Source organism: Miscanthus floridulus, chromosome 11 (genome assembly GCF_019320115.1).
Source record: "Miscanthus floridulus cultivar M001 chromosome 11, ASM1932011v1, whole genome shotgun sequence".
Lineage (NCBI taxonomy): Eukaryota > Viridiplantae > Streptophyta > Magnoliopsida > Poales > Poaceae > Miscanthus > Miscanthus floridulus.
The window spans coordinates 46,273,656-46,299,774 of NC_089590.1; the positions used below are offsets into that span (position 1 = coordinate 46,273,656).

Below are 26,119 nucleotides of genomic sequence, written 5' to 3' on the forward strand. Positions count from 1 at the left end.
GAGTGGGTCGGACGCAGACACCCCAGCGTCCGATGCTCCTCCACTCAGCGTCCGGTCAGTACTAGACGACTGTAGTTGATCAAATGAACTGACCGGACTCACCCTCCAGCGTCCAGTCACAACCAGACCAACGTCCGGTCAGTCATTTGCCCGTCCATTCACTTACAACTCAAAATCCTATGTGAATGAAGTTGACTCCAATTGATCTTAGGGCTATTCCTGAGCTACCTAGTGATAGGTTTGACAAGTGTGCACCACACCTAACCCACTAGACTCACCTAGGTCAAGCTACTAGTCCATACCCCCTTAATAGTACGGTCAAAGAAAAAACAAAGTCCTAAATTACTCTAAGTGTCTCTCCAACACCAAACGACACTTATAACTAGTCCGTCCTTTACCTTGTTATCAATCCTTTGAAAATCGAAACGATTTTCATCGACAGGGACATGACAACCATGATTGCCCAATCAATTTCTATTACCATGATCTAACTCAAATTGCCTCTGCAAAACCCAGCTAGGGGCCTAGATGCTTTCACTAATACAACTCTCATCATCACTAATTGCCATCTTAATAGTAGTTTCTATAATTTCATATTATGTATATGTTTTTTCAATTTTCATTTTTCAGTTCAAAGTTTCAAATGGAAAATTGACGACAATTCGGGCTTTTGAGTTTTATCTGCTCTGTATTTTGAGACATGTAAGCTCCAAATTTGGGATAAACACTAGTACTAGATTGACGCAAACTTCTTCCATATAAAAACAAGCATATAGCATCAATATATAGCAAACCTCCTTTTCCGCTTTGCAGCTTCCACATTAGCAATCAGCCACATCGTGCAATAAGAATGCTGTGCAGACTCTGTGGAACGTGCACAACGGCAAGAACTGATATTGATCCAAAGCCTACACAGAATGACAGGACAGAAAATATCAAAATGGCCAAGTTCTAAAATCATCTGTTGATGCAACTGAATAGCATCATTATGTCCTAAAAAAGGCCAGCATCTGGATATTAAGCTGTATTAGAAACAAGAACAGTAGCTGAAAAGCATATCTTCAAACTTACATACTAGACACCATGTTTTCTACCATTATCTGACATCTGAAACTCAGAACACCGTTTCAAATTTTGTTTCAATAGAAACACTGTTAAAGTGGTTCCAGTCTCTCAACAACGAGTGGCTGTGTGTCCTGTCTTTGGTGGCCCCATTAAGACACCCAATATAACAAATAAAATGGACAAGATTCCAACCTATAATTTCTCATATGTTTTTGAATCGTGCAAGAAGAAATCATAAGATCACACGGATGTGTTTACAAACTATTGACCCTCATTGGCCAGTTAAAATTATCAGATCATAATGAAATTACCAAGCAGATCAGATCATAATAAAGTTACCAAGCAGATGATACCAATAATTATTATTATTTTATTAGTGAGATATGCAGAATGATTCAAGCAGACAATCATACAACTTTCCCTACCAAAGAAAGCTATGGAGCTGCCAACGCAAGCACATGAATTTTACCTGGTCTTACGCAACTGAAATCTGGGTCCTTAATGTGCTCCCAAAGTCCTTCGATTGATTCTGCTACAGTTCCACCTTTGTCTACAATATAATTCGATGACCTAGTGTAGAATAACAGAAATTAGGCATTGAAACTATACTGGAAGGGCGGGCGTGGTGCAAGCGGTAGAGTCTTACCGCCTGTGATCGGAAGGTCCCGGGTTCGAGTCGTGGTCTCCTCGCATTGCACAGGCGAGGGTAAGGCTTGCCACTGACACCCTTCCTCAGACCTCGCACAGAATGAGAGCTCTCATAATCAGTTAAAATGTTAAGCATGCTACGGCCCTATTTGGATCCAAGGAGATAATAGTTAGCTGCTAATAATTAGCTCCTTAGAGGAAGTACCACCGAGCACCGTTTGTAATAGGCGTGATCGGCCCACAGAGGTCGCCGTGGATGAGCTCGAGAACGTCCTTCGAGCGATACTTGGCCGTCTTTGGGAAAGGTAGCCTCTTCTGCTTCCCGGCTAGGCAGCTGTCACACAGCTCGCCTCCATGCTTGATGTGGGGTAGCCCTCGGATCATCTTCTCCAGCCGACCAAGCGCGTCGAAGCTGAGATGTCCGAACCGGACATGCCACATCCACGGTTCCTCAGAGTGCCTTGCCGCCAGGCACACTGCTCTACCTTCAGGTCGAGCAGGTACAACCGGCTTAGGGACCTCTTCACCTTGGTGAGAAGTCACTGCTCCCGGTCCCTGATCCTAAGGACCCGTCCTTGATCAGTACCTCACTACCACGCTCATCCAGCTGACCAATGCTGATGATGCTGGAACGCAGCTGCGGGATGTAATATACATCCATTAGCGCTCGGTGCTCCTCGTTCTGGCACCTGAAGATAATGGTGCCGCGCCCTTGGATAGCCACCCTTGAGCCGTCACCAAACTTCACCGTACCAGTAACATCGTCGTCGAGCTCGGAGAAAGATGCCTTAGAGCCCGTCATGTGGTTGCTGGCACCAGAGTCCAGATACCACCGCTGTTCCTGGTCGGCGCCCACACGTCCGAGGTGGACATGGGTGCGTGGTTCATCGAGGTTGACAGTCTTCAGGGCCTTCCCAGGTTCTTCCACCGTCGTCGCCTCTTCCTTCTCGGCCTCGACGTCGTGCAGTGCACAGAACGTCGCCATCAGGATAGTGGCATCATCCTCATCATCAGCTTGCGCCAGATGAGTCTCAGTCTTCTTTTCCTGCTTGCGATTTGAGCACTCCCGTGCCTAATGGCCCATCTTCCCGCAGCGCCGATAGGCGTTGGGGTGTACCTGCTTCTTCTTCTCCGAAGAAGCCTTGCCGCGGCGCTTGCCATTGCCACCGCGGCTGGAGGAGGCTACCTTCCCAGAGTTTCTCCGAGTAGCCCACTCCTCTTCCGTCAGCAGCAGTTTGTCGTTGTCCTTCGTTGTTGTCGCCTGCACTAGGCGCTCGTCCACCGCCCACAGACGGCCTGTTACATCCTCAATGGTGAGGGTGGACAAGTCCAGCATCGTCTCTATGGAGAGAGTGATCTAGATGTACTTTGCCGGCATGAAGTGGAGGTACTTGGAGACCGCCTTTTCTTCGTCGATGGTGATGCCATGGCTTTTCAGCTTGCTGATGAGCGTCTGTAGGCGGAGGGAGAAGTCCTCCACCGTTTCACCATCCTTGAACTTGAGGTTGGCGTACTCCTGCTTCAGAAGCTGGGCCGTCGCCTTCTTTGCGCGGTCGGAACCGACGCGCATCGCCGCAATAGCCTCCCACGCCTCTTTAGCCGAGCTCTTCGCCCCCAACGGCTCCCTGTACTCCGCCGGTACAGCAGCGATGATAGCCTCCAACGCTGACATGTCATCTTCTTCATTGTCGGTGCCCTTGTCAACAACATTCCAAAGCCGTCGGGCTCTGAGCTTGACCTTCATGGTCACCGACCACTCTCCATAGTTGGTGCGAGTCAGCATCGGCTAACTGGTGCCGCTAACCTCCCGCACCGTGTCAACAACGACCTCCGGTCGTGGCTGGACAGCCATAGCAGTGTCACTACTGCCGCCCATCTCCGAACCGCCCGTCATCGCCAGCGGTTAGTCTAGCGACGACGCTTGTACGGCTCTGATATCACTTGTTGGCCCATAGGATCACCGGCTCAGGTGAGTGAACCACTCACCAGTCTTACCGAGCACCCACTAGCCGTGCCGACCACGAACAAGCGTTGTTCGTCCCCACGCACTATGGCTAGAGCTTGAAGAATAAGGGAAAACAGAACATACACACACAGTACAAGACACCAGCGTTGGCCGAAGCCCTGTATTGGAGATGACAAATCTGAACTCTCTTTACTGAGTTGCCATGGTAGTCTATTTATACAACTCTATCTATCTAGTCTTAGTACAATTGACTCTGCGCCGGCCTCTGCATGGGGCTACAGTGAGGTGAGCCGTACGGCACCTACACCTGCAGCGGCTACAGTATCACAGCAGGGGGGCCTTTCGACGCCGTCTTCCCTTGCTGTGTTCACACAAGGTAGCAGTAGATTATCTAACATTGGTTGCATAAATTGTTCATCATTAAGTCACATAATACCTCATCTTTTGGAGAGAGAAATGGAGATTTATAACTCAGAAAAGCAGCAACAGACAGAATTGGTGATAGACAACCGAAGATAGCACCATAAAGCATCATCTGCAACCGCATATGAAAAATGAATCAGAATATCAATATGCAAAAAAGAAAAGAAAAGTTCCATAAAGAATTATAAATTCACAAGAAAATGCATGAAGCAGAAATAGTTAACTACATCTAAGTTTTAAGAACCCTGAAGTTGCTGCAGATTCATACGAAAGTGCATAAGAACCCTGAAGTTGCTACATATATGGTGGTGTCTGTGTGTGTGTGTGGGTGGTGGTGGGGGTGGGGGGGGAGGGGGGGTTGAGTATGGTAAATTTCCTATAACTGTATATATATGAAAAAGGGTGCTGCCTACAGAAATCAAAGTGAAATAGAACTGTCGAAAAGCCTGATCTCGATACTTTAGCATTTCTTGACCAAGGCTAAATTCAGGCAAGGATCTACTGGTAAATAAGCAGGCCATGATCCTAAACCAAAGCACAGTCTTGAGTTTAAGCAGTTCAGTTGTGTTCAAACTGAGCTCAAGTTTATGTTATCATATGCAATTCGTAATTGTGAAAGATGCATGCATTTTATTGTTAGCGAGCTCACTTCAGACAAGCTCAAACTCCGAACATGAGCTTACTCAAGCTTGGCTCTTTGACAGCCTAATGTGAATTCTTGTACAGAAGACAAGACAATGCACAGGAAAATTGGTGGTGGTGGTGGTGGTGGGGTGTGTGTGTGTGTGTGTGTGTGTGGGTGTGGGGGGGGGGGGGGGGGGGGGGGGGGGGGGGGGGAGGGATAAGGTAACATGCACGCACAGAGCATTCAAGAGATGTGTCGTGTGACAGAATCAGGTAGTTTCACCGAAATTTCAAATTGCCATTTTCCTTGAAAGTATTTCCAGAACTAGAGCCAGGAGGATTTTATCAACAGAGCAATGTTGCGAAGGCACACAGCCGTTCACAGCAGGCCGCAAGTGGGAGTCCACACTGGCAGCAACCATGGGCGGGAGCCCACACGGCCGGGAAAAAGGGAGGAAAAAAAAGAATTGCTCGGATCGTGTTCTTTGAAGAAACAGGCACGATTGTAACTCTCTAATACGTGCAGCTGACCGTCAAAAAAAATACGTGCAGCTGTGTGTGTGGTGTGCCATGTGTTTTTGGGTGCGTTGTACTTGCAGCTCTCCTGCATATTCGAAAAATAAAAGGGTGAGTAAACTATATATTTTAGCCACACCTTTCCAATCACAACATCAACAGGCAGTTTTGCCAGATGATACCCAAGAGGTGACAACTCTTCATGTCCTTCAAATGCTCCGACCTAGACAAAACAATAGCAGCATAGCCATAGAGTTTGCTTGAGACCAGAGAACTACCAAAAGAAAAGCCAAGATTGCCATGCATACTTGTGCTTCTCACAATGCATACATGTATTACGGGTTAATAAACAGAAAGAGAACACAACCTTGTATAGCAAGTCAACTGCAGAGGAAATAGCTTCTTCATTAGGGGGCTCTACTGCCTGGAGCAAAACAAGATAATATGTGATAACAAGGAATGACATGTGTAACAACAGAACTAACATAAATATAGCTATTACTAAGTACGTCGCAACAGACTCTACAAAAAGGTGAACATGAACTCAACCTTTCTTGCAAAAGTTACAGAGAAACTTGAGGATATTGCATAGAATGTGATGAGATCAAAAGTAAATGGTGAAAAGCAGAGGGAAATGTACCTTTAGCAGGAAGGATTTGATGTCGCCAAGATGAAGTGATTTTATTTGCAGGCACAGCTCAGTCAAAGGCATCCGTAGCATCTCAGGCACCTTCAAGCATGTAGAGTGAATATAAATTCCCAAAGACTATGTGCTATTCAGGAAAATCTTGATAGCCTTGGCTAATGATATTAACTCGCTCATTTGTGTCATAGAAAAGCATATTTTCATATCTTAATAATTACTACTATAACCATATGCAGAGAATGTGGGTTTGCAAATTGCAATCGTTGGTATAACTGCCCTAAAAGAATTTGATTGATATATAAAAAAAAAACTCGACCTGTGAGGGGTTATGACGGCCCCCGGGTTTTCCTTTTTAAGAAGATCTTCTCACATAGATCGAGAAAACCCCCGTCAACATCCTGATGCAGCGGTATCCTTGGCCAGTGAGAAGGCGTCTGCCGGACCTGGGCCGTGCGGCACTCAAGGCGCACACACATGGACCACAGGCCAGACCAGACTCCGGGCCAGACCATTACTGCGCTTTGGCACATGGGACGGGCGAGGGGATTTTTTTTAACCTCAGCCTGAAATTCGCTCCCACGGGGAGTCGAACTCAGGACTTGAGGAGTGCCGCCAGGCCACCTAACCGATTGAACTAGGCGCCCTTTGGCAATTTGATTGATATATTGGAGATGGATTAGCAGGGTGAGACAGCAAACAAGGAAACAGAAAAGCTTATAAGAACAAAAAATCACCATATAATGAATACTGAAATGGTCAAGGTGGCGAGGTGCCATGAAAGATAACTGGGATATATGAGCGGCAGAATAAGGGAACATTAGGAAAAAAAAATATATATATATATATATATAACTAACGCCAATGGTAACCTGAAATGGCCGCATGATGTTTTCAAACCGATGCCTTGTATACAAACAGAAACATAAACCAGGCTTCACACGACCAGACCTACCCCGTCTCTGTTTTGCATTTGCACGAGAAATCCAATCTTCAACTATGCTTGACATTTTCTGCAAAGATAAAATAAAGCAACCAATAACAGACTTTACTTTATATTATATCTATAATCAATGCTCATTATTGCAACTTCTAAGATTATATTGTTTCATAACTACATTATGTCAACAGATGCATAAGGAAGTAACAAGAGCTCATGCACAAAAACTAGAACTGCCAAACTACATAAACAATCATATTGAGCACCATGTGCATTTTACTTCGGGGCTCTTGGGATAATGAATATAAAAGTCCAAGTGTGCAACCAAAACTTGAGCTGAACACAATGTAGTACGCATGGTAGAAGACTATAACTATGAATTCCACTATTAGTGTCAAGGCATCAAGCACTAGCCCATGTGTTCATTTACAACTTCTTTTATGTTGTTTTAATGGAAGTGTAATACAAGAAGCAAAATCTATTGGTTACAGCTCCAGAAGAACAAGTAGAAAATGAAACTCTGTAAGTGCAAGCACCACTGAATAAAATGAATGTTGAATAGATGGTTTAGGGACCTGAGGGGAATTTTTGGTGTTAGATAGACCAGCTAATGTTGTGTCTTTATTTAACTCTAATATATCAGCCAGAGTCACTGGGAACATTAAACGGCGTTGCGTTCCTGGTCCCAAGAACAATCTTGTCCCTGCCTCGTAAAAACATTTCTCAAGTAACACAGGAGTTTGGCGACATAGGAATTGGGATCACCTTGTATTTTTTTTCGTACAAACTACTGAAGGACTCACCCAAAATTCTTTAATATCTAACATTCTAACCCGTAAAACATTGTTTCAGCAAACAATGTTAACCACAGTTTTATCATGGACAAATTTGTCAAGTGCTCTTTCAGTAAATCTGGATTGCACCATTCAGTCAATTGAACCATAAAAAAACTTCTAGAATATAGAAATCCTTAGGAAAAGATTATGCAAATTGTAAATCCTGTATTTTTCCCCCAAAATTATAGGTAAAAAATAAGAGAAAACTGGCCTTGCGTGGATTATAACGGTTCTCCTTGTGCTTTCCAGTATCAACTACATATATTACATCATCAATTGTAATGCTGGTCTCTGCTATGTCTGTGGCAATAATAACCTGCAACACAACATGAAGTAAGATGCAGTAGGTGTCAGTCTGTGAGGACAGGAGTGGGCATAATCACCTTGCGGAAGTTATCTGGTGGAGACTGGAACACTTTCCTTTGATCAGAGGGTCCAAGTAGTGAATGTAAAGGAAGGATCCAATCAGATGATGCCCCTCCAAATCTAACTGAAGCAGATAATCTATCAATCAACAAGTCAATCTCTGCAACTCCCTGTAGCAGCATCAATGGAAGAAAAGAACTAAGATATATATTAGCAAACAAAGCACTAAGCTGATGTGGTGTCATCATAAACTTACAGGAAGAAAAACAAGAATAGCACCCAGAGGACAGTTCTCTTCAATATAGCATATCAAGTCTTCCAATAGATCGAAATCAATCACATCTTCATTCAAGCGTTTCTGTGTTAATAAAAGAAGATTCAGTCAGAACAAAAACATTATTAGAGAAGAAGGATGCCATACATATGGATCAAGCAATGGAACTCACTAGATTTTGGTTCGTTCTCTCATTATATGACTTATAGTAATCAGAAATATAATGAGGGTTAATATAGCCTTCGGAAAGCGTTGACTCATCGCCCCATGAGGATAAGACAAGGTTCTTTTTTCCTCATCGGTTATTCACTGAGCTGCTAGCATGCTTCCACTGGAGCAGAATCAAACAGATTAAAGGTAAGTATAGCATTAATGATCAGAGACACAATAAATGCCTGTTGGCACAGCTCAGCTCCAAGATTTTTTTGAAGCTACTCCCTCTGTCCCATATTATCTGTCGTTTCCGGTTTTCGTGCCACAAGTTTGACTCGATTTGTAGAAAATACGTACAACATTTGTATCTCTAAATAAATTTATTAAAAAACTAGATTCAAATATCTTTGCAATGATACTAATTATGTACCATAAATATTAATATTTTTGTAATATATATTTTATTAAAGTTGTTTCTCGGGAAGCGATAACGACAGATATTTTGGGACGGAGGGAGTACATCCTATCTCCAGAAATTCTTGGGGCTGGAACTGTGGGCACACAGAACGTATTTGGTTGAACAATTTAGTTATTACTTTGGATGAAAAACATGTGATTAAACCACTTTATTTTATCCTATAAACTACAAATCCTACATGGACCTCAGAGATGAAGCTGTACCAAACAGGGCCTAGTATAATGGATGTCAACTGGTTAGCTCACCGGATAAGAAGGGCAGTGACAGAACATACCACTGTGAAAAAACATAACATTCTCTTTCCCCTAAGATAGCACTATATATCAAACAGAGAAACCCCAACTTAACTATAACTTTATTGGAAAAGAAGTTGCAGGAGAGTGCAGGACCAACAAGATTTTTCATACTTTTGTAATAGAAGTGTAGAACTGTTAGATATGTATATATCTACTAGGGGTCTAATTCTATATAGCTTCTTGCAACTGAAGTCACTTGTGACTATATATATGAAAGCCACCCAACCCAAGGGGTGTGTGAGATGTTTCGTTATTCTCTACAAGAACACAGAGGAAGACCAAAAGAACAAGCCTATATCTACAAAAAATAATGAGCAATAGGGACATATACAAGATTTAGCTATTCAAATGAAAGTGAAACAGTAATAAGCACAGGGCTCCAACTAATGAAGAATGTGTACTCTATCTATTGTGAGCTATCCTGCGTATTTGAGAAAAAGAATTGGGAATATGAAACCTTTTCCCCATGCTGTGCGAAGTATGCTCCTGATGCAGGAGAATCCAATGCAAGACAGTACTCCATTTTCTCATAAACATCCTCAAGGAAGTCAGTTGACACTAGATGTGTTCTTCCTTCAACACTAATCACGGGGCACTCTCCAAAATATCGTGCAAATAGGCTTGAATCAACCGTTGCAGACCTAATTAATGATTATGAACAGAATAGGAATAAAACAAGATTAGAAGGGCAAAAACAGTAAGAAAGTGAATGCAAAATTTATATAAGTAGTAAAAATATTAAACCGGGAAGAATTGTACATGAGAATCACTTTCAACTTCCTTCCTTGTTGATTGGAGCGTTTCTCAATGAGATTCTTAAGAACAATAAGCAGGAAGTCACTCTGAAGGGAGAAATAAAGATCGTTCAAGTACCTCATCCAGCATAGGAACATTTTAGACGTTTTGTAACACAAAAACGCATAAAACACATGAATACATACCAAAATTGTACGTTCATGTACTTCATCTACAACAACATGAGTAACATCACTTAAGTCTCTGTTTCCCTGAAACATATAGCATGGATAACAAAATCATATTTTAGCAATTATTAAGGCATGATCCGAAACTGGATCCCTTCTTTTCATTAGCTGAAAGGCTTATATAGAGAAAAGGCAGCTTCACTCATATCAGACCAATGACAAACTGATATCACCTTTATATGTGATTTAAAAAATGCATCAAATGTTAACTATTATGCTTATGAAGGCACTACTTAGTACTTACAGATAGTTTTCTGAGAAGGATACCAGTAGTACAGAACAAAAGCTTTGTCCTCTCATTCCTAAAACAATAGAAAACATTAGACATGGGTAAACCCCTACTGTGGTATATATATTAGATATGAACCTTAAAGGAAAAGAGGTAAAAATAACAAGGAAAAATCCCAGGGGTAGAACTCAAGAGTTTCCACCCAAGAGAAAATATCAGAGATATTATATACAAAATTAGAAGTTATGCTTATAAAACCTGTGCATGGAACCTGTGCATATGAGAAAGAAACAGACCGTGCACTGTCAAGACGAACTTGATATCCGACCAGTGAATCATTCGATCCAGGTGATGATTCACACCTTTCATCAGATACTCTTTCGGCCACAGAAATAGCCTACACATACGTAGACCAATCCAAGTTATATTTGACTATAACTGTTTGATCAAATAAAGGTACGGGGTGGTTTGTGATCATGTAAAAAGTAAAGTTTGAAGCTTTAGCAAATATGGAAAGAGTGACCACCACAACAAATGGTCTCCTGATAATGCAATATTTCAAAAGTTACAATGTGGGATTCAATATATAGCATTGCAAGTGATTTCATTAATAAGGCATGCAACTTTTGCATAATACCATTATTAATTTTAAGGTTAAGTCCAATTTACACCATCCAACTTGCAGCAAAGTTCAGATTTCAACCTCGAACTTCAAAACCAGACAACTTTGGCCCTCCAACTCTCGGAAAAGTTCAACTTTCAACCTTCTGGGCGGTTTTGCGGGTGAACAGTAACTTTTGATATTTTCGGGAGCGCCGAAATTTTATATTATTTTTTTGAGCATCTTAACGTCCTCAAATGAAAAAACTCAAAACTATAAAGTTGTAGATCTCATCGAGGTCTACATTTTACATATAAAAATTATCTTCATCCGACATTGTATTGAAGGGTTTTCTATTTTTTGAAATTTGAGTCTCATCACGCGATAAAATATGGTGCTGAAATTTTATATTATTTTTTCGAGCATCTTACTGTCATCAAATGAAAAAACTCAAAACTACAAAGTTGTAGATCTCATCGAGGTCTACAATTTATATATAAAAATTATCTTCATCCGACATCGTATTGAAGGGTTTTCTATTTTTTTAAATTTGAGTCTCATCACGCGTGAAACAATTTTGTCGCGTGATGAGACTCAAATTTCAAAAAATAGAAAACCCTTCAATACGTTGTTGGATGAAGATAATTTTTATATGTAAATTATAGACCTCGATGAGATCTACAACTTTGTAGTTTTGAGTGTTTTTATTGGAGGAAAGTAAGATGTTCGAAAAAATAATATAAAATTTCAGCACCATATTTTATCACGTGATGAGACTCAAATTTCAAAAAATAGAACACCCTTCAATACGATGTCGGATGAAGATAATTTTTATATGTAAATTATAGACCTCGATGAGATCTACAACTTTGTAGTTTTGAGTTTTTTCATTTGAGGACGTTAAGATGCTCGAAAAAATAATATAAAATTTCAGCGCTCCTGAAAATATCAAAAGTTACTGTTCATCCGCAAAACCGCCCAGAAGGTTGAGAGTTGAACTTTTTCGAGAGTTGGATGGCCAAAGTTGTCCGGTTTTGAAGTTCGAAGTTGAAATCCGAACTTTGCTGTAAGTTGGAGGGTGTAAATTGGACTTAACCCTTAATTTTATGATGATGACCTCCTGGAAGAAAAGATAAAGAACTGCACTGTGATCATACCGCTATCCGTCGGGGCTGTGTGCAAACTATATTGCAAGAACCTCCAAGTTCAGATTCAATCATGTCATCCAAAATAAACTGTGGCACCTGCAAACATGAGAACAGAGACAATAATGCATAAAACAAAAATAAAATCCGTTTGATTCAAAAATGGAGATTTACAATGATATTAGTTGGTTAGCAGTGTTAAGTGTTAACTCTACCGTTCCCAAAAAAATAGAGCCAGCCACTGCTAACGGCTTAAGGCCGGCTACCAGCCTTACTGGTTCAGTTTTTGTTTATCCTAACTTTGACACAGTAGATTCACTAGCCTGGTGGGGACAATGTGCACTTGCAAAGCAGAGGCTGAAGGTTGAGCTCCTTCCAACTTCTGATTGCAAATTAACCACTTGAAGTGGGGCCTGCAGGGCTGCATGTAATTGTTGTGCCTTGGAAGAAATATTGAATAGCCATGTGAGAACCGAATCCACAATCAGAACCTTGCCCAGGACAGACAAGAGGGTAATGGCTGTGGTAGCTAATGCATCGTGTTGTCATCTCTGACTTCTGGGTTAGAGACTTGCAAAGTTAAAATGAAACCATTTTTTTTTCTTTTTGCCAGTTTATACAGCTACCAAGTCCCACAGGTAACTGCAGGTACCAACCCTGTTTGTTAACACAATCCCAAAGGTAAAAAATTATATAAATGGCACGTCCATATCATGACCTCATGAGTATAAAACTTTGTGCTGGATGTGTAAACAATTATCCATGCTTATTACAACAAGCTTGTTCAACACATCAGGTATAATTGCTTTAGAGGGAAAAGTATCAATTTTGGCAAATAAGTGGAACTTCAGAGAAACATATCCAAGACACTGATAGTTTGAGAGAGAGAGAGAGAGAGAGAGAGAGAGAGGATGTCACTCTTAGACGTAAAACAGGCAATGGCAAGAAATGAAACGGCAACAAACAAAAATATTGGGACTGCATGACTGCATATGCCATAATCATGTACCCCTCCGTATGATTCAACAATAATTTGAAAACAAAATTATTCCAAAGGAGACATACAAGACTGAAACAAATTGTCTATATAACGTACTCATCTACAACAGAGATATGGTTTTATGATATGATGCACAAGATGCCTTCCCCTCAGAATAGTCATTTTGTAATGACAATTGACATTCAAGAAGGAAACCATTGCCACGGAGCATAACAAATAGTGGGGAAGAACTCAAATAAAATGGTAGCACAGGTACCTGAGTTGTTTTCCCACATCCAGTTTCTCCACTAACAACAACTACATCGTTCTCTTTCAGCAACTGTAGGAAGTGTTGCTTCTGTCTAGCTATTGGTAGAGAAGCTCTTGCTTCCAGCATTTTCTAAATTCAAGGTGAAAACAAAAAATCATTAGTAACAATACAAAAGAAGCAGCGCTTAATTCTAAACCAAAAAAATATTGTTATTAGATTGCAAATCCATTGCTTACCAAGTAATTTGGTAGCTTCCTTTTATCTTCCAACTGCTTTTTTAAAATTGCACTCTCTGCATCCTCTGCTGATTTCAATCCTATTGTGGAAGAAAAACAAATCACATTTTAATTATTAGCAGATAGAAGAAACAAAACTACAAAAATGACAGGAAGCTTTATTCATTTGACCATTTCACTCAGAAGAGGGAATATGAGAAACCGTAGGAATTGTTAAGTTGCACGCACCAACCAGTTCAACCCAAAAGCTTAAGCTAATAGGAAGAGGTGGGCAATGCATTTATACACACTTCAACACCCCCACTCCCGTGCAGCCAGAGAGAGGTGCACAGCCAGAGAGAGGCACGGCAGCCTGAGAGGCGCAAACGTGGAAATAAAGGGGCGGAGGACTTAAGTTGCCTCTACCAGGATTCGAACTCGAGACCTCTGGTTCTGATACCATGTTAAGTTGCACGCACCAACCAGTTCAACCCAAAAGTTTAAGCTATCAGGAAGAGGTGGGCAATGCACTTACACACTTCAACAGGAATATGATAGGAAATCAAAGCTTATAAAATAGAAGAAATGAATTTCGATAGACAAATTCACGATTCCATATGATTCATCCTGAAAAGTGGCAAGGAAACAGATTCCATATGATAGCAACCTTATTGATGCCCACTGCCCACAAAGTGCAAGGAAATGAAGAAGGTAAATGTAATTGTTCAATATGTGTCAGTGTTTCGAGTAAACACCAACGAGTTAATTTGTATTATTGCGCGTCTGACCCGGATGGTATGCTAAGAAGACACAAGGTTTATACTGGTTCGGGTAAAATGTCCCTACGTCCAGTTCGTGGTCGTGTTACTAGCACTGAAAAGTTCATAGTAGGGGGTTACAAACTAGAGAGAGAGAGGGAGGAGCTCCCAAGTCTCTGTAGTTCGGTTGCTCGATGCTTCTACTGCTCGATCTATCGGTCGATTGATCTCTTGCGGTGCGATGTGCGATGCCCCATAGTGGGACGCCCTACTTTCCCTTTTATAGGCCAAAGGAAAGCAGGGGTTACAGCGGAAGGGGAAGAGGGAAAAAAGAGAGAGAAATAAGGCTCCCGGGGTGGGCCATCCTCCTCTTCGCGTGGGTCCCGCTGACCCTATAGATCGTGGTGGCAGCGCCGTCGCACTGGGGTTCTGTTGGCCGCTGCAGCATACGTGCGGGCGTCATGCGCCGTTCCTGCCTACCATCCCATCCGAGTGGACGGAATGGTCAAAGGGTCCCCTGACAGAGGCCGGGGCCGGCGGTACAGTGCCAATCAACTGACGCCGGTCGACTGGCATTGGACGGTGGTCAGGCAGGGAGTTGGCAGCATAGTGCTGTCCTGTTGACACGGTGGGTGACGTGAGTCTCCTAGCATGGCCTGTTGTGATCGCCAGTCGCATCAGGACACGTCCGAGACGTGCTCCCGGGCGTGCGCCTCCATTCCGTTGTGGTTGAAGCGGTTCGGGTCCCACCCTGGGGCCACTGCTTTTGTCCGGTAGCAAATCCAACTCCTAGGGAACGGGCGAGGTGGAAATCCCGCCCTGGGGGCCGGGTGAGACGGAATCCTACCCTCAGGGATCGGGCGAGGCAGAGCCCTCCCCGTGGGGCCGAACGAGTCAGAGCCCGCGCCCTAGGGTCGGAGGAGTTGGAGCCCGCGCCCTAGGGATGCATGCCATGCTTTCCTCGCTGGACAGAGCACGGTGCTCGGTGAGTTGTTCACGGGCTTGTTCGAGTGGAGTCCCAGCATCCCCTTCGTGGGGGCCCGGTTCGAGATCAGCTGGTGACTGACTTCAGATGCTTGGTGGCCGGTCCATATAGTTCTCGGATCCGTTCGACCGGTTCGATGGCTAGATACCTTTCTTCGAGGAAAAACTATGGACCTTGTATCATCCAAGAGTCGAAATGAGGGTCGAGACGCCCATGGCACTTCACGCGCCTTGGGTATTGGCCGCTAGCGGACCCGTCCTTAACCTCCCCTCACTCTATGGTGCCCTGGAGCGGCCGTGAACCCACTGGTAGGCCAGCCTTTGAACTCCTGGGCGTTAAATGGGCCGTGGGAGCGTTTTCAGCTCCGTATCCCACTTACCAGCGGTGGCCCATAGCCTTTGAAGTCGAACCGTCGCCCAGCGGATCCTTTGTGGGGAAGATTTGGATAGGCATGCGCTCGTCTCTCGAGGCAGCGATGCAACTGATGCAGCGTGGAACAATGAGGGCATGACTCCCGAAGGAAATGGATCTGGCGAGGCATAGGGTGCGTTAATTTAGGCGGATGGTTCGCCCCTCGCCTGTTCCGCCCTTACCTTATAAACGGAGCCGTTTCTCCTTAGCCTTCGTACGCGCAGCCGCATCCTTGCCTCTACAATCTTTTTGCCTTTCGCTCTCAAGTTCCGGCCTTTGTTCCCCTATTTCCGCTCTGCCTCCGGTGAAGCCCTCGCTCTCCAGCCCTATGCCAATGCCGGATCTTCTGCATCGCCATCCCCATTCCTCGATGGAGCCGTGGCCTCGCTCCGACGTTCTCCACGTGTGCATGAGGGTCTAGTTAAGAAAGGCCTTCTCTGCGCAAGGACCGTGGCGATGGAGTGGATCATACCTACTGGCGAGGATGAGCCATCACCGCCCGATGGCTATGTCGTCTCCTTCGTCCCCTTCCACGAGCGTGGGCTCACGACTCCTCCCCACCGATTACTCCGTGGGCTGCTGCACTACTACAAGCTTGAGCTACAGCATCTGAATCCCAACGGAATTTAGAACATCTCGGCCTTCGTCGCGCTATGCGAGGGGTATCTGGGGATTGAGCCCCACTTTGAGCTATGGAAGTATTTCTTTGCCGTTGAGCTGCAGAAGGAGAGGAAGAAGCCGGACCTGGTGGTGCCGATGGGATGTGCGAGCATCCGTCTTCGAGGCAGCCGATCGTCGGAGTACATGTCCATCCCATTGTCAAAGTCCAACAAGGGGTGGCATAAGCTCTGGTTCTACCTGAGGAACTATGATGCTGCCCCCTACCCACCGGCCGCCTGATCGAGGAGACGCCGGACGCGTGGAGGTACGGGCCCATTATGAAGGAGCAGAAGAGGCTCGGCGACCTTCTCAAAGCCATCACGACTCTGAAGGGCCGCAGTCTTCACGGGACCAGCGTCGTCGGAGCGTACCACGTCAGGAGGCTGGCACTGTTGATGGCGCGCGCCCTTCTGATGTACAAGATGACGCCGGATTCCGTGCTCGAAGGGACGGTGATGGTCGTTGGTGAGGCCCTCAGCATCGGCGAAATGGCACAACGCATCAAGGAGGTGATGGAGTGCTCGATGGATGCGTTGGTGGATCTCTCCCTAGTGTACCCAGTGCCGGGGCATCCCGTGAGGCGGCCGGATGCGGGTTTCGTTGAACTGGTAAGCCTTCTTCGAGTTTCCTTCCTTCGCCAACCCTTCTCTGTTCTCAGATTCTAAGCGTCGGGATTTGTAGCCTGACCTCTTCGCCCATGAGTTTGACCTACCACTGCCAGAGGACGCGGCCAGGAGGGTGGCAAACCGTGACTGAGGCGGCGAAGGTGAAGAAGGAGTGGAGGAAGGCAAAGAGGGAGCGAGCGAGGCTGCAGCGTGGAAAGCATCGGCAAGGCTCAGGGGAGAGCGACGATGATGATGAGGAGGGGGAGGAGGAAGAGGAGGAGTCCGACCCCAACATCCCATGGGGCACGCTTGCGTGCGAGGATGAGTAGGCCGACACGAGGTAGGCCAACCTGACCCCGATTCCACAGCATGCCCTGGCGCAAACTGAAGAGGTTGCACCTCCAAGATCGGTGGGGAAGGACATGCCCCTGAGGTCGGAGGAGCAAGTCTGCCCCGCTCTGACCGACCCCACTGGGGGATCAAAGTGGCCAATTGCTGACGTGGTGGAGTCGGAGTCGAGCGACTAGCCCTCAAAGCATTCTTAGATAAAGGCGTCGAGGTGAGTTAACGACTTCTTCTCCCTTTTGTTGCGTTCTTGGGTTTCATCGTGTGACCAGCCCCAGTAACCGCCTGGAGTTGGCACCGCAAAAGATTATGGTGCGTCGGCCAATCCCCTAGGAGCTAACTGGCGTGGTGTTGGGGGCGCGCCGTGATGGAGCCGAGGCGGACACGGCGCCACCTGAGGAAGAGGGGGAGGCAGAGGCGCCGATTGTGCCGGAGGCGACGCTCGTGCAATTGGCGCCCATGCTGATTGACGCGCCCGAGGTGGGGCAGACGAGAGGAGGCACGGCTGAGGCGTCCCCTATGGATGCGACGATGGCTTGGACTTCGGAGCTCGAGCTGCCAGCCTCCTCTACCATCGGAGGGTCCGCTCCTGAGGGAGCATCGATGACGGAGGAGGTACCATCGGTTCCCATCGGGCTGATGCCGATGGTTGCGATGGCCGACCCCTCGGTTGGGGCTGGGCCCTCTCGGTCCCTTGTCCAGCTAGGCGATGATCTGCTCACATGGAAAAGAAACTGGCTCCATTGGGCCAGGTGGCTGGACCTGAGCCACTCGGTGTTCACCCTCGACGACCCGACAGAGGTGAAGGACTGGACGAGCGTGTGCTTAGGACTTGAGTCCATAGTCCACTCTCTGACCGACGCATTGGGGGTGTTGAAGGATGACATCGCCTTAGCCAGCTAGGTTTGTCATGTCTTCACGTCTTCTACTTTCAAGCCCTGTTTATATAATTCTAACCTGATTTTTTCGTAGTCCCTTGAGATGCGCAGTCGGGAGAAGTCCCTGTTCCTCTGTCGTGAGAGGGAGCTCTAGGGGCTTGCTGCTGAAGTGCTACGGCTGTAGGAGGAGGTGGCGAGCCTCTAGACCAAGGAACAGGAAGCCCGTCAACACGTCGATGAGGCCAAGGATAAGCTCAAGTCTGTGGTCACCAAGGCTGGGGAAGATGTCGTGGAGCTTGGACAACTCTGCCTAGCCCTCGACCTTGCTCGTCAAGAGAGTGCCAACGCTCGGCGCGTGCTCAAAAATGAGCAGAGGTTGAAGGAAGAAGCTGAGGGCCTGGCAGCCGCCTTGGCCAGGGATGTTGGCATGCTCCAGGGGGAGAAGACGGTCCTTGAGGAGCAAGTGAAAGGTGAGCCTCTGGTTACCTTTTTGCTTGACATTTGCAGTTAGTTTTCTGACGCTCTTTGATGTTCGACTTGGGTAGTCCTGCAGAGGCAATTCTCTGAGGTGTGGGATCAACTCTAGTCGCAGAGCGACGACCACGGCACTTTGCGCGCTGTCATCGGGTTGGTCTTCAATGACCTTGGGGTCGCCCCAACCGTGGAGACGAGCTCGCTCGCTAAAGATGGCAACGGGCAATATCAGCGTGGATAGTGGCTTCGCACGCCCACGCCCACGGGCAAAATCATGTGCCCACACCCGTGCTCGCCACCCGCCATGGGCAGCAACTTGTGCTCGTGCCCACTATCCGTGGGCATGCCCACGTACCCACCAGATGGGGAAGACAATGGTGGCCTATAGGGCGGAGATGGCAACCAAAGCGCTCGGGACGGCGGTGTGGGGGGTAGGGATGGTAGCCTATGGGGCGGAGATGGCGGCCTATGGGGCTAGCACTCCAGCAGTCGTTGCCCAGGAGACGTGTGGGCAGCACGGGGCTTCCTTGTGCGGCTCTCCGAGCTACGGTGAGCTCACCAACACGCCATCCTATGATCACACACCACTCCTGCCATCGTGCGTCGCTTTGCCATGCCAAGCATGGATATGCAGAGGGCCGCTGGAGAGAGGGCATGGGGAGATGGTGCAACCAAGCTTCATCCGCGAGCTCCTCAGTGACCTGGCCTCTAGATCCGTGAGCTCCTAGAACCAGCGGGGAGGAGGACCACCGGTGGGTGGAGAAGGAGCGCCGGTGGGGGAGGAGGAGAACCGGCGGGGAGGAGGACCACCGGCGAGGAAGGATGAGGAGTACCGGTGGGTGAGGAGGACAGGGAACGACAAGGAGGCGATGAGAGGGACTAGAGCGAGGCTAGCTCAGGCCTGGCTCAAGCCCTAGCCTAGAGCGGGTGGTGGTCGAGCGCGCTATGCCGCCTGCGCAGTCGCACCGAGCCCCTAGATGAGCGGCGAGCGAGAGGGGGTTGGAGGCCAATGGCCATCAACATTCTGGCACAGGGTGGGGCGGGGCACCAGGCTACAACGTCGTGATAGTTGCAAAGGGTAGGGGCACGAGCGAACTGGCCACGACGCAGTCACGTAGTGCGATTCCCTGGTTGCGGCGCTGGGGTGGCCGGGTGGGGATTCTAGGGTTTCTATCTTCCAATATATACTTAGTTAGCCATGACCCCACATGTCAGGTAGGTAAGGCGGGTTTGTGGATACGGATAGGCTATTTTCTTACCTGTTAACAAATGCTCGTTGGGTTTAAAACTCTGCCCGCAGCCGTGCCCGTGGATGCACTCTGTCCCCGTATCCATGCCCGCCGGGTTTGATATCTGTGGGTACGCGGGTATTCTATACCCGTTGCCATCTTTATCGCTCACAGTCTGGGTTACCCAGATCCCAGATCAGGCGCGCACGCTCGCAAGGGAGGCCCTGTACACCGGCGTCCATCGCGCGTTCGTCATTGCCCGCTCCCACTACATTGACATCGACCTACCGGTGATCAGTGAAGGCTTCACGCCTGGCTACACTGACGCCGAGCTGGAAGAAATTGAGAAGGAAGCGGCTCTCCCGGCGTAGGGCCTGGCGGAGAAGATCAAAGAAGAAATCCTGCCCAAAGGTGTTTAGTTAGATAGCTGAGTCCGGCGTTGGTCCTTTTGTAAAGACTTTTACTATGGCCGGAAATGTTGTTTGGCCTTTCTATATATATACATATATAAAGTTCATTGCGATCAGACCCTTGTTTTATGTTAGGGCATTAGAAACTTAAGTTGCGAGCGACTAAGTAATGATTATGCTGGTGAGCAAGCAATGCCGTAGCCATCGGGGCATAGGCTTTTTGCATTCCAACTAGTTTTACTCATCGTTAGTTTTCGAAAACTCTTATTTCTAGGTGTTGTCATAAAGATGAAGGGTCGGATGAGAAAATGTTCCTAAGTATATGTACTCCTATCAGCCCCCGAGTAAAACCCAACCCTGGGTAGTTGACGGGGTTGGGTGTTACTGAAGACCGATCAGATCGGAAGCGAACCCAATAGGAGGTAAAATTTTTGGTTTTTGCAGAAACATTACTTAGTTTGATAAGCATATCGAAAGCTTTGGAACAGAAAGACTAAGGGTAAAAGCGACATAGTTGTTCGATGTTCCAGGCGTTGGCGATGGCTTTGCCGTCATCAGTCTTGAGCTTGTAGGTGCCTGGTCGGAGTACTTCTGCGATGATGTATGGTCCTTCCCACGGCGCCAAAAAGCTTGTGGCAATTTTTATTGCTCTGGATGCGACGAAGGACTAAATAGCCTATGCCGAAGGCGTGACCCCGCACGCGTCGGCTATGGTATCATCGTAGTGCCTGCTGGTATTTGGCCGAACGGAGCAGGGCGATGTCACGTGCTTCGTCAAGCAGGTCCATGGTGTCTTCCAAAGATGCTTCGTTTCCCTGCTCGTTGTAGGCCTTGACCCTTGGCGCTCCGTAGTCGAGGTCGGTCGGGAGGATGGCTTCGGAACCATAGACCATGAAAAATGGCGTGTAACCGATTGCCCGACTGTTGGACGTCCTTAAGCTCTAGAGTATCGAGGGGAGCTCCGCGACCCACCGTCCGCTGGCTTTGTTGAGCCGGTTGAAGATCTTGGGCTTGAGGCCTTAGAGGACCATACCGTTTGCGCGCTCGATCTGCCCATTCGTGCGGGGGTGCACTATGGCAGCCTAATCAATGTGGATGTGGTCGCATTGTTTAGCGAACGATGAAACAAACAATAAGAGACACTCTTAAAATATGTTAATTGTCTTAGAATTTAGAATAAAGGGAGTACATCAAAGCCTAACTTCTTGCATTCGAGTGATTTTGTGAGTTCAATTCATCTCATTCAAGGTCTATGGATTTCCCTATGCAAACTACTCTACCGTAATATCATTGACATCATTGCATGTATATATGGCCATCGGGCCGGCACAGCACGTAAGCTGCTCGGGGCATGCCGAATCGTGCACAGTGCCTGCTCTATGGCCCAGGCACGGCCCTATGGGCCAGTAGTCGGGCCGTGCCGGCCCATTGAGCATGGCCAATTTTATAGGCCATGCCAACCCACAGCCCGGTCCCCTTAAATCACCTTAAAAAATTAATCTCATACAACACTTAGCAAATATGACATTCTCAATCAGATCACAAGCACAAATTATAAGTTCTAAGTTCACAGATTACAACTTCTAAGTTCACATTCACAATCATCTCAATCAGATCACTTACTAAATTTCACATTCACAAATCAAAACTGAACTCAACTCCAAATTACCAAATCCAACAAAACAAAAGACACAAGAGAGACAATTAAGATAATTGAGTTGTTTGTGCAATGTTGCCTCATTAAAAACCTTTTTAGGTAAAACTCACCCTTGTGAGAAACCCTAGAAAGAGAAAAAGAGTGCAGCACAACACTTAATTAAGTCTTAAACATGTTCAAAGGTCTCAAGTCTCATAGAAAATAGATACAAATTATAGTTACAGATTACACTTTCAACTCTCAAGTCTCAACTCTCAAGATGTACCAGCAGCACCCCTAGTCTCAACCAGCAACACCCCTAAATGTACCAACAGTAGCAGCCCTAGATGTACCAGTAGCAGCATCCCCAGATGCACCAACAGTAGCATCCCAGATGTACCGGCTTCATCTTCATTGAGATATAAATTCTTAAGGAATCCTCCAACTCTTGGTTGTCAATAGCATGATGTAACCTTCTTTCTCCTAACTCACAAATCAAAACCAAACTTTCTCTCATATTTGTTAAACAACTTATAAATTTTAGTTCTTACATCAGCATAATATGAATTGTAATCACAACCAGTGTACTCTTTAAGTAATTGTAGAACATTAAATAGACCTCTCATCTTAGCTCTAAGATCAAGAATGAATGCAAATGAATATAACAGAGGTATGTCCTACCAGTATTTAAGGAATTTAAGCTTCATAGGATATACAATAGACATTAGATTTTGATCTTTTTCACTTGCATGCAATGTGAAGCAATATCAAGAAGATGGTGCAGAATAAGTGAACTAGTTGGATAATAAACACTAGAAAGAACAACAGTGTTTTCATAAAATATTTCTAGGAACTCTAATATCTTCTCAACTACATGCCAATGCCTTGCAAACAACAATTGTGACCCATAATTGGCATTAATGAACATAGAAAAAACATCCTTATATGGAACCAAGTGTTTAAACATAAGGTATGTAGCATTCCATCTAACATCCATATCTAAGCCAAACTTTCTAGGTCTAACACCCTGAGCAGTACAATAGTCCTTGAACATAGCAATTCTTTGATTAGAGGAGTTCAAGAAGTTAATAGCAGATCTTAAATCTTTTAAGTAAGGTTTGAACCGCTTTAAACCAGATTTTACAATCAGATTAATGATACGACAAGTACAACGTTGATGCACAAGACTATAGTTAACCTTAGAAGGATCTGCAGGCTCAGGTGAAGGATCAGCACCCAAATAACCAGCAAATAGAGGTGTCAAAGTACTCATAGCCCTAGCATTAGAAGAAGCATTGTCTAAAGTTATAGAGAAAGCCTTATCAATCAGACCATACTCCTCAATCACACAAGCAATTCTTTTAGCAAATTTTTCACCGGTATGTTTCACCTCAATCAACCTAAAACCAATAACCTTTTTTCTATAATTCCCAATTAGCACTGACATAATGAGCAACAACAGTAATGAAGTCTTCCTTAGCATTACCAGACCAAATATCTGAAGTTAGTGCAATAGAGGAAACAACAGACAACACATGATTCTTAAGCATATTACGACGTTCAGTAAACAACTTACTAAGATCTCTGGTGATGGTCTGTCTAGATACCTTAACAAACCTAGGGTTATGAGCATGAACAATGTACTCCTCCCAGGCCTCTGTCTCACCAATACCTAATGGCAGATCAAGCCTAGCAATCAAGCGACGTAACTCAGATCTAGCAACATCAGGTTTATAGTCCTAGTTATGCACAGAACCATCAGGATTATAAACAAGCCTAGACTAAACCCTAGCACGTTTATCAGTTTTTTGCTTACAAGATTTCTGGTGCCTCTTCAAGTGACCAGTGCCAGCACTAGATCTAGCAGACAAAGTACTCTTACACATTTTACAGGTAGCTTTAGTGCAAATCTTAACTCCATTCACAGACTCATAGATCTCATCAAAATTAGCCCACACAGCAGATTTACACTTACCAACAGAGGTACCGGTACCAGCAACAGATGGAGTAGAGCTGGTGGAGCCGACCATGGTCCCAGTCGTTGTCGCCCCTTCACCACCATAGCCATCCAGATCGATCGGAGCATAGCCGTCTCCGAGATCGATACCGAACAACGCAGCAGCGTCGTCACGGGTGTCATCGTCGTTCTCACCCTCAGGGGCTAGGCCTGGCGGAAGGACGCCATCGTCTTCAGCCATGGCCTCTCTAGCCCCGTTCCTCAATGGTGCGAGTGGCCGCCTTGCTCGCTCTATGCCATAGCTAGAGGACGAAGCATCCGCTACCAACCTACGTAAAGAGATAAAGGAGGAAGAGGAACAGACAGAATTAGAAACAGTCAGACATATCAAGATAGAAGAAGAGGGTTAGGGTTAGGGTTAGGGTTTACCTGTGCAACCGGAGCTTGGTGCCGTAGAAGACGACAGCCCCCAAGAGAAGACGACACACCGTTAGCAAGGACGGTGAGCGGCGGTGGAGGGAAGACAGTAACAAGAACTCACATAATCATCAAGATCTAGAGGGGTCGAGGGGAGAGAGGGAGAGGGAGACGGGAGAGAGGGAGGGTATCAGGGAGGAGGAGAAGGGAGCGACTTGACAGCGGCAGGCGGATCGAATCGAGGTCACCGGAGTCGGGGGAGGTCACCAGAGACGGCGAGAGCGAGAGCGAGAGCGACTCGAGAGGGCGGAGCGGCGCGGGTGGGTGCCTAGGTGGGGAATGAGATGACCGAATGATTTAGGGTTTGGTGAGGAAGGGGAGAGGGAGTTGGCGCCGCTTATATACGAAGGCGGAGGCGGAGAGCAGCTGGGCCGTCGCCTTAGGCCATGGTGGAAAGGGGTGGCGGGCCGCTGTCGGGACGACCCTAAAAAGGCAGGCCGTGCTGTGCCAGCCCACGGGCCTGGGGTACGGCCCAGGCACGGCCTGCTGTAACGGGCCGGACCAGCCCGGGCCCGCACGTCACCGGGTCGGGCCATGCTCGTGTCGGGCTAAAAAAGCGGGCTTCGTGCCGTGCCGTCGTGCCTCGGGCTGCATGAACATTTATAATTGCATGCATTCTTCTCTTCGTTTGTTGTCAACAAGCGCTTAGAGCGTCTCCGATAATATAACCTAACACTAGCTCTAAGCTAGTAAACATGAAGGGGAGAGATAATAGCATTTATATCATATTGTGTGTGAGAGACCTCGAAAATGTGTGACTCTCTTGACTCCACGCTACTCTCTTATCTTTTGCACTATTTAGTGAATAAAAAATTGATTCAGTTAGCTCTAAGCTAGACTATCGGGGACACTCTTGTTGTAACTCCATTGGTAGATGCCACTCGAAGTTTGAGACGTCTTCGCCTTTCGAAAGAAGTAACTCGAATATATAGCTGCTTCCTCTTGATTTTCAGGAACACGAATGTTCCAATCGTGCACGAGCTTTGCAGAATATCTAAATATTTTGAACCGGTGGGCCATCTCAGCATGGTCACGTTCCTTGTTGAAAGCTGCCATTCGGCCTGTTCGCTAGTTGGTTTCAGCCAGCCCAAATCAGTCAGCCAACAGTGTTTTCCTCTCACAATAAACCAGTACCAGCCAGCCTAAACCAGTCCAGAAACCAACCAGCGAACAGACCGATTGTTGCCATGATGAGGGATGAGGTGATCTGTTTTTTATGAGGCAGATTGTTGCTGCAGGCCCTACCACCCTAGCCGAGTGCTTAGTAACTAGCCTGCCAAAAGTATCTCCAGTAGATTATCTAAATAGACACACCTTGTTTGTTTTGGCTTGTTTGTCTTATAAATCGTACTTTTTTTAGCCAATAAATAGTATTTTTTTCTCACGCCAAATCAGCTAACAGTACTTTCAGCCATGTATCAGCCAAATAAGCTCAAGCGAACATGACACATATTTTAAGGCAATAGAGGTAAAAAAAAACCCACTCCAGCAAGCTAACTACCTGGCCACTCAAATCTGTTGGTCCTATACTTTTCTCCTCCTCCTACCCTTTGTTGAACCAATAGGTCTCTCTCCTTCTCTCTCCCTGCCTCCTTCGTTGACGGCGTTCCTCGCAGACGCCGAGTCTGGACGACAAACCTCTC

The 26,119-nt window shown here is 46.2% G+C and overlaps 1 pseudogene; it reads right to left on the minus strand.

The window, feature by feature from the left end:
• Positions 1-3,995: 3,995 nt before the first annotated feature.
• LOC136491886 (DExH-box ATP-dependent RNA helicase DExH7, chloroplastic-like) lies at positions 3,996-14,872 on the minus strand (annotated as a pseudogene).
• Positions 14,873-26,119: the final 11,247 nt, after the last annotated feature.